The sequence below is a fragment of the Myotis brandtii genome, unplaced genomic scaffold (assembly GCF_000412655.1).
Source record: "Myotis brandtii unplaced genomic scaffold, ASM41265v1 scaffold687, whole genome shotgun sequence".
Classification (NCBI taxonomy): Eukaryota; Metazoa; Chordata; class Mammalia; order Chiroptera; family Vespertilionidae; genus Myotis; species Myotis brandtii.
In genome coordinates, this window is record NW_005370687.1 from 2,092,920 (window position 1) to 2,104,382 (window position 11,463).

The following is an 11,463-nucleotide window of genomic DNA, read 5'->3' on the forward strand; positions in this document are numbered from 1 at the left end:
CCCTGCAGCCACTGTGGGAGCAGCTGATTCCTGCAGCCTGCACTCCAGCCATCCCCAACCAAGGGGCCAGCCTGTGAGCGAAGTAACCCTCCACGGGCCAGGCCAACAGGGAGATGGGCTTATTTACATGTGCTTCGAATGTTATTTTGTGTCCAAACTTTGCACAAATATTCCCAAAGTTCTGCCAAGGAGCGTACAGGCCCCCCTCAGTGCGGCCCCTGGAGTGAGTCTCAGGCCTGAGGTTGGGGACAGAGCCCAGGGGTTCAGAGAAGCCTGGGGTGGGGCATTCAGGGGGTCCTGGTGGGAGCAGGGGGTCTCTGGGAGCTGGAGCTGATGCAGGCTGGGCACCAACCCATTCTCCTGCCTCACAGACCCCAGCGCCAGGCAGTCGGGAGGGCCCTCCCATCTTTACACCCCTCCAGCGCCAATGCTGTGACTTGGTTTCTCCCTGTGGGGATGTCTTGGCCCGTCAGGTGGGAGTGGTCAGGTGGGAACCCTGCTGTGATTTGACACCCTGCCCCCGGCCCTGTCCAGGGGCACCCAAGCCAAGCCAGCTTTGCAGCTTACCAGGCCAGCTGAGAGGGGGAGGGGCCATCAAGGCGCAGGCCTGGCTGAGGGTGGCAGAAGGGCCCACCCAGCCAGTCAGAGCCAGTGACCAAAGGACTGGGCAGGGGTCTTGGGCCCCGGAGGGTGGGGGAGGCCTCCTTCTGAGGTGCCCCGTCTGGGGCAGGGCCAACTGGGGCAGGTGAGATGGCAGCCGGTCACCCAACACTCAGGGAGCAGGCAGCGGTGGCAGCCTGGTGTCCGATGGAGCTGCTGATAGAGGTGACACCAGATATCCTGCTGCGGGTGGGGCTGGGGGAGGGGAGGCAGGATGGGAAGAGCCAAGTTCAGAACAAGGTTGAATCCCAGCGCGATCACACACTCACTGAGGGACCCTGGCCTGAAGCCGTCTACCCCCGGCTGCCTCAGCTTACCCATCTGAAAATGGGGGCTGTGAAGGTGACCTGAGCTAGCCATCACAAGGCGCCCAGCACATAGTAAGTGCTCAACAGACTTCACAGGTTGTTATTATGGAGCTGAGCTCAGCAGGGGTGAGTAGGGTGGTGGAGAGCGAAATGCTGGACAGATCCACACACTGGAAGCTCCAGGGGGCAAGGACAAAGCCATTTATTCACCACGGAATGGCCAGTGCCCAGTTCAGTAGGGGCACAGCATTCAATACCTGTTTGTTGAATGAATGCGTGAGAGTAAAACTCCGAGCCAGTAGCCACTAAGACAATTTATCAACCAATCAGTGGGTCCCCAGTAAGAACCTGAGCTCAAATCCCAGGGCTGCCTCTTCCTGGCTGAGCAACGCCAGGCAGGTGATTTCACCCCTGAGAATCGCTGCCTCCTCACCTAGCAAATGGGAACGATGGTAATTAATGAGCCCAGAAAACGGTGTGGAAATGCAAGAGGTGCTGTCGGTGTCCCTGTAGAAGATGGGGCACGGCTGCTAATGGCTCACAGCTGCCCCTTGTCCTGAGAGGTGACCCTGGCTTCTGCGTGAGCTGCCTGGGTGGTTATGCCCTCTCCTGGATGCGGCCGATGACAGCTAGACTTCTGCCGAAAGCCCTCCAGTCCCTCCCTCACCTGACAGGCACCCTGGCTCCCTTCCCTGCACACTCGCCGGCAGTAAACCACCTGCCAGGGGTCCCTGTGCTGAGCCCCGCTTCTAGGGAAGCCAAGACAGGAAGTATTTGTAAACTATGAAGTGAATGCACAAGTATGGTGGTGTTTTGTTGTTGTTTAATATGTTTTTACTGATTCCAGAGAGGAAGGGAGAGGGAGGGAGAGAGAGAAAGATCAGTGATGAGAGAGAATCACTGATCGGCTGCCTCCTGCACGCCTCCTACTGGTGATCGAGCCCACAACCCGGGCATGTGGCATGTAGCCTGATGGGGAACCAAATCTGTGACCTCTTGGTTCCTGGGTTGACCTCTTGGTTCACGGGTTGATGTTCAATCACTGAGCCACACCAGCCGGGCTATGGTGGTGTTTTATTTTCCAGGAAATGCTCTTGAAAGAAGAGCAGCTGACAGGCAGCGCTTCCGGAGGAGGAGGAGGTCCACTCTGTGGGCAAGGTCTCGATGCCGCCCGCATGGGACTCGCGGGCAGGTGAGGGAGACTGACAGAAACCAGCAAGACTGTACCACCCAGGATGCGTACGTGCTCTGAAGGAAAATCAAGCAGGGCCACTGCGGATGAGACGTGGGAAGGGCTCTCTGAGGAGGATGCGGGCAGAGATCTGAACACCCCTGAGGCCAGGCAGGCCCCTGAGGCCAGGCACGGAAACAGCAGTACAAAGGCCCGGGAGCAGAGGGATATGTGACACATCCAAGAAATGGCCAGGAGCCCAGTGAGGGTGGAGTGGAGTGAGATGAGGTCAGAGGGGTTGGGCAGCCAGATCACACAGGTCCTTGCAGGCGGCTGTAGGACTTTCTATAGGACTTTGGGCTCTATCCTATCTAATAAAAGAGTAATATGCAAATTAACCATCACTTCATGATGAAGATGGAGGCGCCCACAGCCAATAAGGAGGGAATATGCAAATTGACACGACAAAGATGGCAGCGCCGGCCAGAGCCAGGGAGCCAAGCCAGCAGGAGAGTGGGTGCAGGAGGCTTGGCTTCCTTGGTCGCCCCAGCCGGCTCCGTGGCTGCCGCCCAGACAAAGCCATAGTGGCAGGGCCGAGGCAGAGGCGGTTAGGGGTGATCAGGCCAGGAGGGGAAGGCAGTTGGGGGTGATCAGGCTGGCAGGAGGGGCAGTTGGGGGTGAGCAGGTTGGTAGGGGGGCAGTTGGGAGTGATCAGGCAGGGAGGGGCAGTTGGGGGCAAGCAGGCCAGCAGCGGGGCAGTTGGGGGCAAGCAGGCCAGTGAGGGGACAGTTGGGGGCAATCAGGCCGGCGGGGAGGGGGGCAGTTGGGGGTGAGAAGGTCGGCAGGGGGGGCAGTTAGAGGCGAGTGTTTAGGAGCCAGCAGTCCTGGAATGGAGAGGGATGTCCGACTGCCAGTTTAGGCCCGATCCCTGTGGTGCATGAATTACATGCGCTGGGCCACTAGTTACTACATGAAGCTCTAACTGCATGCTCCAGTCTAGGGAGTTTGTTGCAATCCCCGCTTCTTTCCTGACCCCCTCCCGTGCATGAATTTTGTGCACCGGGCCACTAGTTCCAAATAAGAAGATATTGGAGTTTTGAGCAGAGGAAGGACGTGATCTGATTTAGACTTTGAAAGGATCGCTTTGGCAAGGAGTGGGGCTGGAGCCCAGGTAGAGGCTGCAACAGCCCAGGCAGGGGTGGTGGTGAGTGTCACACGCTGGGAGAGCTGGGGGGGGGGGGAACTGATGACTGCACGAGGGGTCAGGAGGTAGAGGAACCTAACTAGCCATTTACAGAGGGGACCGAGGAGCATGTCAAACTGCACCAAAGGATGCAATCAACAAATTCCAGACCTGGGAGATTCTACGTGACAAATATCCTGGCTTCTCCGATAGATAAATTGCCGAGGAAAAGAAAAAGATGGCCCTGGTCAGTGTGGCTCAATGGTTGAGCCGTGTCCCACACACCAAGAGGTCACAGGTTCTCTTGCCAGTTAGGGCACATGCCCCAGTTGCGGACTCGATCCCTAGTAGGCGGCATGCAGGAGGCAGGTGATCAATGTTGCTCTCTCTCCGTCTCTAAAATCAATTTTAAAATATTTTAAAAGAAAAAGAAAAAGATGGACGGGAAATTGGATTAAAAGAGACTAAGACATATCAACCAATCACAATGTGGGGACCTTATTTGGATATTGATTTGAACAAAGTTAAGAAATAGACATGTTTGACAACTGGGACTGTGAATGCTGAGTGGGTATTTGATGATAGAAAGCAAAGGCTACTTCTTAGTGTAATAACGGTACTGATTGTCGTAGGAAAAACCTTCATCTTGATATATTTGTGATGAAATGATGGCTGGGATTTGGTTTGGATTATGGGGAGGGGGGTGTAGAAATGAAACAAGACGGGCTCTGAGTCGGTAACAGTTTAAGGTGACTGTGGGTACATAGGGATTCACTCTTCTAGTCTCTCTACTCTTATAAAGGCTTAACATTTTCCACAATAAAAAGTTAAAAAGTAAAGGACAAAAGAAGAAGCTGCGTCCAAGGGAAGGCACTAACTGGCCAAGGACCCTCTGTGAGTCGGGGTCAGGCCTCTCCCTGGGCCTCCCCGCCCCAGCCCATGCTCCTGCCCGGCCTCAGCTGTCTTCTCTGGAGGCTGGTCAAGACCGGACCCAGCGGCCAGGGACAGCTCGTGTGGCCCTGGGGAAGGCCCTGGGGCTGGTGGGGAGGGGGGAAGGGAGAGGAAGGCTGCAAGATGCTGGGCCTCTGCCAGGCCCTGCGAGGAGCAGGGAGAGCCCCAGGCCACCTGCACAGCAAATCCAAGGAGTCAGGTCTAAAACATCCGGCATCGCCCCCCCAGCCTCATTTCCACTTCCCGGGCTCCTGCACCCATTTCCTCCCCGCCCCTATGCCCACCTCTCACATCCCAGCCTCCGCACCCTCGTCCCTGCTGTCACTCCACCACACTGTCCTTCCCAGTCTGCCTCCTGCAGAGGCCTCCCATGACCAACCAGCCCAGTCAGGGTCAGCCTGCCTGCCCTCTGAGCCAGGGACCATCTCCACCCTCACGAGCGAGCGGTGCCCGGCACAGCGGGTAGGGCACAGCCTCCGGGTCCAGACTGCGGGTTGTGACTCCTGCCTCAGCCACCTACCTGCCGTGTGACCTCAGGCAAGTCCCTCGCCCTGTTTCCACATCTATAGCACAGGGCTAACCCTGTGAGCCACTGAGGAGATGAAGGAGGTCATAGTATGGATACACGAACAGTGCCTAGCATGCATCAGTGGACCTCAGGCCCCGCAGGCCCCCCGGCACCGCCTCCAGGGCCTGCCTCCCTCCCTTGAGCCCCCACAGGACACCCCAACGTCACACACAGCGTGGGTGCTCAGTCACCACTTTCTTGGATGCCCGGCTTCTGCGATGCTCCTTCTGCAGCCCTCCTGGTACCCAGACTTACCTTGTCCCCTCCCCCATCCCAGCAGGTTCCATCCACCTCAGGACTGGGAAGAGGCGGGAGGAGAGACCAGAAACCAGCCACAGACAAAAATTCTTTGAACCCAAGTGGCAGCCTCTGACGCAAAAGCCAGATTAGAGGGATGCAATTTAAATGCTCTTTTTTTTTTTTTTTAGATTTCTCAGAAAAATCTCAGGTATCAGCAAGTATAATTTTAATTATGTTTTTATGAGGAATGATGTTTGTTGTATAAAATGCAAACAGCGCCGAAACCCGTTTGGCTCAGTGGATAGAGCGTCGGCCTGCGGACTGAAGGGTCCCGGGTTCGGTTCCGGTCAAGGGCATGTACCTGGGCTGCGGGCACATCCCCAGTGGGAGATGTGCAGGAAGCAGCTGATCGATGTTTCTCTCTCATCGATGTTTCTAACTCTCTATCTCTCTCCCTTCCTCTCTGTAAAAAATCAATAAAATATATTTAAAAAAATAAAATAAAAAATAAAATGCAAACAGCACAGGATTCTGAATAACAGAGGAAACACCCTCTCTTGCCTGCACTTGGCTTCCCAATACCTGCCCCAGAGGCCAGCTCTGTTGAGAGAGAGAGAGAGAGAGAGAGAGAGAGAGAGGGAGAGGAAAATGTGCCCTGACTGCAAATCAAACCGGCAACCTTTCGGTGCACAGGACAACGCTGAACCAGCGGAGCCACTCGGCGGGGCTAGATAAATGTGTATTTTTAAACGGGATCATACCACATCCTGTTCTACCAGTCACTGCTTTAACTAGACGACATGCTCTGCCCGTCCTTGGCTCTCGGTGTCCCCAGCACCTGAAGCGGCGCCTGCCACAGGTGCCTGCCGCGCAGACGGTTCACAGCGAGATTCACTGACTGCATGAAGCATGAACCGCTGCCTACAGCCACGTGGTCTGGAGAGGGCTGACCATGTCACAGCCTCCCCCACGAAGAGGGTGCCTGTGGGAGAAATCCCTGGACGAGGAATTGCCACGTCAAAACCTTAGTGGCTGTTGACAGAAAGGTAGAGCTGGCGCGTCCTCCCAGGCCCGTGTGAGGCCCAGGCCCGCCCCTGGGCCACGCAGGGCTGTATTATGACGGTGGCTTTTATTTCTCGAATGGATTAACCTTATTTAGTGACTCCACCCTGGATCACCGAATCTCCTTTTGTCCCTCCTGAATAAGAGGATATAGCATTTATTACTTCTGAGCAGCACTAGGTAATCAAGAGCCACAAATGGGGAGCTACCTCTCCACAGTAAACAGTTACAGATGCAAACGTTGAAACATCTCATTAATTTCTAAAAAGGGACATGTTTTCTTTAACTGTCAAATTCAAATGAGCATCCATTGACCCCTCCCTGATACAAAAGAAGAGCAAATTAGGAGCCCTGCCCTGCCTTCCTCTCTCTACTCCTCCCCATCCCTGTCTAGGGCCACATTTAGCCAATAAAACCACAGGACACCTAGTTACGTTGGCTTCCAGAGAGGCCACAAGTGAACTTTAGTGCAAGTATGTCCCCAGTCGGGTGGTGACGCTGTCTGTTGCCCCAGCTGCTGGGGGTGCTGTGAGCACACCACCCTCAGCTGGCAGCCTCTCAGGGCCACTGCTGCTGCGAGCCACCGGCCAAGGGCACAGCCAGAGCCCATGATGCTGAGGCCTCCAGGCCTCCCCATTCCAAACACATTCCTCTCTAGCCCCACAGCTCCCCGGGGCTCCCTGAGGCCTCCTGCTGGGCCAGCATCTGAGGGCTACTTGTCCCTCTGGCCGTCCTGCCTCCTTCCTCTGCCGTCCACAGGTGAGGCTCCAGGGACTCCCCCCCCCCCCACACACACACACTGATGCTTGAATCTGCTTCCTGGGACCCTGGCCTGCCCCGCCGGTCCCCAGCCCCCACCTCCCCGTCAGGCCACTGGGCTGGAGGCCAGCAGCACAGAGCCCACAGTGGGTGGGTACAGGGCTAGCTAATGGGTTTTCTTCGTTTGGCTTTCCAGCACATCCTAAAATTTCCACAAGCATGTATCACTTTGGTAATAAGAAAAAATAATAAAAGCTTTTTTTCTTTAAGATAAATCTAAAACCAAAGCAGGCAGCCCTCATCCACCTGCCACCCCTCCCCTCCCCCATTGCTCCCACCGGCTTCCGCGGGGAGAGCGCCCCCAAATCAGCCAACTTCCCCCGCCCCCAAATGCTCTCCCCTGCCCTGCTAGGCCCACAGGCACTTTCACTTCTCCACTGAAGGCTTCTACCACCAGCTTGTCCCTGCTGGGGCGGTTACATGCAAATCTATGACCCATTCCTCATCTCCTGCCGGGAGAAAAGAATGCTGTATGAGTCCTAAGACGGGTGAGGAGAGGATGGAACTGACATGCACTCATTACGCAAGTGCGAGCGAGGACTACTCGGTGCCAGGCACTGTGGATGCAGCGAACAGGACACAGACCCTGCCCCCACGGACTTCACAGCCTGGGGGGGGGGGGCGGGGGAGGGAAGGCAACAATCAAAAGTCCCAGAGGATCCTATGTGAGGGGAGGGGAGCAGGGCTTGAGGAAAGGGGCTCCCAGCCCAACTCCAAGCTTCTGGGAGGAAGAGAAGCCTCAGTGACCCCAGGGGGTGAGGGGTATGTAGGGAGGAGGGAGAGTGCTCTAAGGCGGGGTTGGGGGTGAGGGGGGGAGCCTGCGCAGAGCCCTGCAGGTGAGGAGGACTTATTTGAGGAACTGAAACGTTTAGAGCAGCTGGAGGGCAGAGGGCGGGGGAGAAGGGACGGGAAGCCCAGGCAGGGCCACATTAGGGAGTCTGAACTTGATCCTCAGGGCAATGGGGAGCTACTGAAGGATGCAGAGCAGGGGTGTGACAGGCTCAGCCCTGCGTCTTATAAAGATTGCTCTCCTGCTCAATGGGACCCATTGATAATGGCGTTATTATTGATCAACAACTGGCACAGTCACACTTAATCATGCACATACTACCTACTGCGCAGGGAATTCAGCCATGGAGTACCTGAAGCCGGTATCGCCACAGACAGCGCTCGGTCCACAGCCCTCTCGATCTTTTTTTATATATATATAATATATTTTTATTGATTTTTGAGAAGAAGGGAGAGGGAGAGATAGAAACATCAATGATGAGATAGAATCACTGATCAGCTGCCTCCTGCACGCCCCCCACTAGGGATCAAGCCCGCAACCCGGGCATGTGCCCTTGACTGGAATCGAACCTGGGACCCTTTAGTCTGCAGGCTGACACTCCATCGACTGAGCCAAACCGGCTAGGGCAGCCCTCTTGATCTTGCAATAGGAAATACGGCTTAAGGGCATGGACTCCGGAGCAACCTCTGTTCAAGTCCTTGCTCCTCCACTTTCAAGCCATGTGACCCTGACCAGATAACCTCTCTGTGCCTGGGTCTGGTTTGTAACATGGGTCTAGCAGTAGCTCTACCACTGGGCTACTGTGAGGACTGAATGAGTTAAACCTGCCTGGGGCAGGCCCTGGCACAGGACAAGTGCTACACTAGTACTAACTAGTACACGTTAGTTTTCACTGTTACCACTGCGCCCTCCCTTCGCGGCCCCCAGGGCCAACCACTTCAGGCACAACTAGAACACCCTCCACTTGCCCCCTCTACCCCTGGAGGCCTCTTTCCTACTCTCGCCATTGCCAGGGGCCAGGCCGCCAGCAGGAGGAACCTAGGGGCCCAGGACAACCAGCCGCTCTGCCTGGGTCTGGGCCTCCTCCTGCAGGACCTGAGTGTTGCCGGCTCTGCTGCTGACCTTCCTGGGCCTCAGTTTCTCCCTCTGTAAGACAAGGACGAGGACGCCTGCAGATGGCTTCCCAGCATGGCTGTCAGGAGCAGCAGGGCTGGGAAAGCTCTGCTAGTGTCCCATCCGTCACAGACATGATGGTGGCAGCCTCTCCTGCCCCGGTTTGCTCCTCACACAATGGAGTCACGAGCTTTGCTCAGAGCTCACTCTGAGGATCCCCGAGGCGGAGGAGGGCCTGGCTTGGGGCTTCAAGGCTCCCTGATGCTGACTGGAACTTTCCCGAGGGCTGGGACGGAGAGACAGAGGCCTCTGGTCTGAGCTGAGCACCCCAGAAAGAAAGTGCCAACCCAGGGGCTGAGGAAAGCCAACCTCCACCAGGGCTGCCGCCAAGCCTGGACGAGGCCAGGGCACGCAAGCCGGGGTCTCAAAGTGACCCTCTGGAGCCTGCAGCGTTGGTCTCCAAACGCCACGGCTGCCCACTCCTTCCAGGACAGGAAGGGCCTATATGCGCTTGTCTGTTTCTGATGGCTCTTTGGTCCTCCGGGGGTGGAAGGAAAAGACAAACCCCCAAGAGAATTTTCCTTCAGGCTGCCAGCTACTTCCCAGGGTTCAAGTTCATTCATTTACTTATTCCACAAACATTGACTTGGTGCCAGGCCCTGGTCAGGTGCAGGGTTGATGACAGAGATGAATCAGACAGGCTCCTACCCTGAAGGTCTAGAGAGCAACAGACGAGACTTCAGTAGCCAAACCACAAGGCAGACCAGGTGGGGGGTGCCGGGCGGGAGCGAGGATCTCACCTGGGGTGTCAAGGAAGCGGCCTGGAGGGGGTGGCCTATGAGTGGTGAGTCAGTGAAGGGAAGGCCAGGCAGGTGAGGGATGGGACCTCCAGAGTCCCTGACAGTGTTTGCACCCGGTGCCGGAGGCAGGGCAAGGTGGTTATTTATGGTTAGGCCCCAGAAAAGCGGCCACATGTGTCACTGCACGTGGGCTGCCGGGCAGGGCCGTGGGGGTGGGGTGGGGCAGCTGGGGCTTGAAGCTGATTCTGGCCAAACTCGAGGGCTGGGGAGAGACAGAGGCCTCTGGTCTGAGCTGAGCACCCCAGAAAGAAAGTGCCAACCCAGGGCCAACCTCCACCAGGGCTGCCGCCAAGCCTGGACGAGGCCAGGGCACGCAAGCCGGGGTCTCAAAGTGACCCTCTGGAGCCTGCAGCGTTGGTCTCCAAACGCCACGGCTGCCCACTCCTTCCAGGACAGGAAGGGCCTATATGCGCTTGTCTGTTTCTGATGGCTCTTTGGTCCTCCGGGGGTGGAAGGAAAAGACAAACCCCCAAGAGAATTTTCCTTCAGGCTGCCAGCTACTTCCCAGGGTTCAAGTTCATTCATTTACTTATTCCACAAACATTGACTTGGTGCCAGGCCCTGGTCAGGTGCAGGGTTGATGACAGAGATGAATCAGACAGGCTCCTACCCTGAAGGTCTAGAGAGCAACAGACGAGACTTCAGTAGCCAAACCACAAGGCAGACCAGGTGGGGGGTGCCGGGCGGGAGCGAGGATCTCACCTGGGGTGTCAAGGAAGCGGCCTGGAGGGGGTGGCCTATGAGTGGTGAGTCAGTGAAGGGAAGGCCAGGCAGGTGAGGGATGGGACCTCCAGAGTCCCTGACAGTGTTTGCACCCGGTGCCGGAGGCAGGGCAAGGTGGTTATTTATGGTTAGGCCCCAGAAAAGCGGCCACATGTGTCACTGCACGTGGGCTGCCGGGCAGGGCCGTGGGGGTGGGGTGGGGCAGCTGGGGCTTGAAGCTGATTCTGGCCAAACTCTGGGGTTTACCACTGTGTCCCCCAAACCCTGATGACCTTTTAATGTTCCATGGCCTCCTGAAAAGCAAAAATAAGGGGGGGGGTGCCAACAGGCAGCAAATGGCCTGGGGAGGAGGGCAGTGCCAGACGGACCAGGCCTCCGCAGGATCTGCCGGCCATTTAGCTCCCTCTCCTCTCCCCCTCCCATCCCAGCTGAGCGGAAGGGGCAGAGGACAGGAAAAAACACCTTCAATTGTAAACCAGACAGGGCAGAGGGCACAGGAGCTGCTGTGCTTCTCCCCAGCCCACTCTGATTCATCCAGGCCTCTGCGCCAAGCTGGCACAGCCCCCTCCCCTCCCCCCGCCCCGCTGGTACCAGAATGCCCCAGGGCCAGAGACTCGCAGCCCAGGGCCCCGGGTCCCAGCTCACCAAGGAACCGACTTCCTGCGTGTTCCTGTGGGTAAGGACCGCGCCGCCAGCTCCGTCTCTCTGGGGGCCGCAGCAGGGGCATCCTGGCACTGCCTGGGGATGCCTGCGACCCCCCGCGCTGGCAGAGCACCCCGGGACGCTCGCTCACCTCTCTCCAGGTAACTGCCCAAGCCCTCATCCCCCCACCCCCGCGCTCTCGCCCCAAGACGCCAGTCCCGGCGCCCACAACCAACACGCACTTCCTAACTGGACCCCCTCCCCACCTTCTATCCGAGGGCCAGACCCCTACCTGGGGCAGGAGGCCCAGCACCAACGACGGCGCCACGGCGTCTGGGGCCTGGCCTCAAGCCCGGACGACTTCCCGGGGGAA

At 57.2% G+C, this 11,463-nt stretch overlaps 1 protein-coding gene across 2 annotated transcripts in view; it reads right to left on the minus strand.

Annotated features, from left to right (window-relative positions):
• Positions 1–11,463, minus strand: part of PACSIN1 (protein kinase C and casein kinase substrate in neurons 1) — a 63,785-nt gene that overhangs the window by 51,984 nt on the left and 338 nt on the right. Inside the window, exon 1 of one of the 2 annotated variants that reach the window (XM_005881755.2) lies at positions 11,383–11,463. The exons of the other annotated variant lie outside the window; for it this stretch is intronic. The gene's annotated coding sequence lies outside the window, so the exon portion shown is untranslated. The remainder of the gene's footprint in view (positions 1–11,382) is intronic. 2 annotated transcript variants of the gene reach the window in all.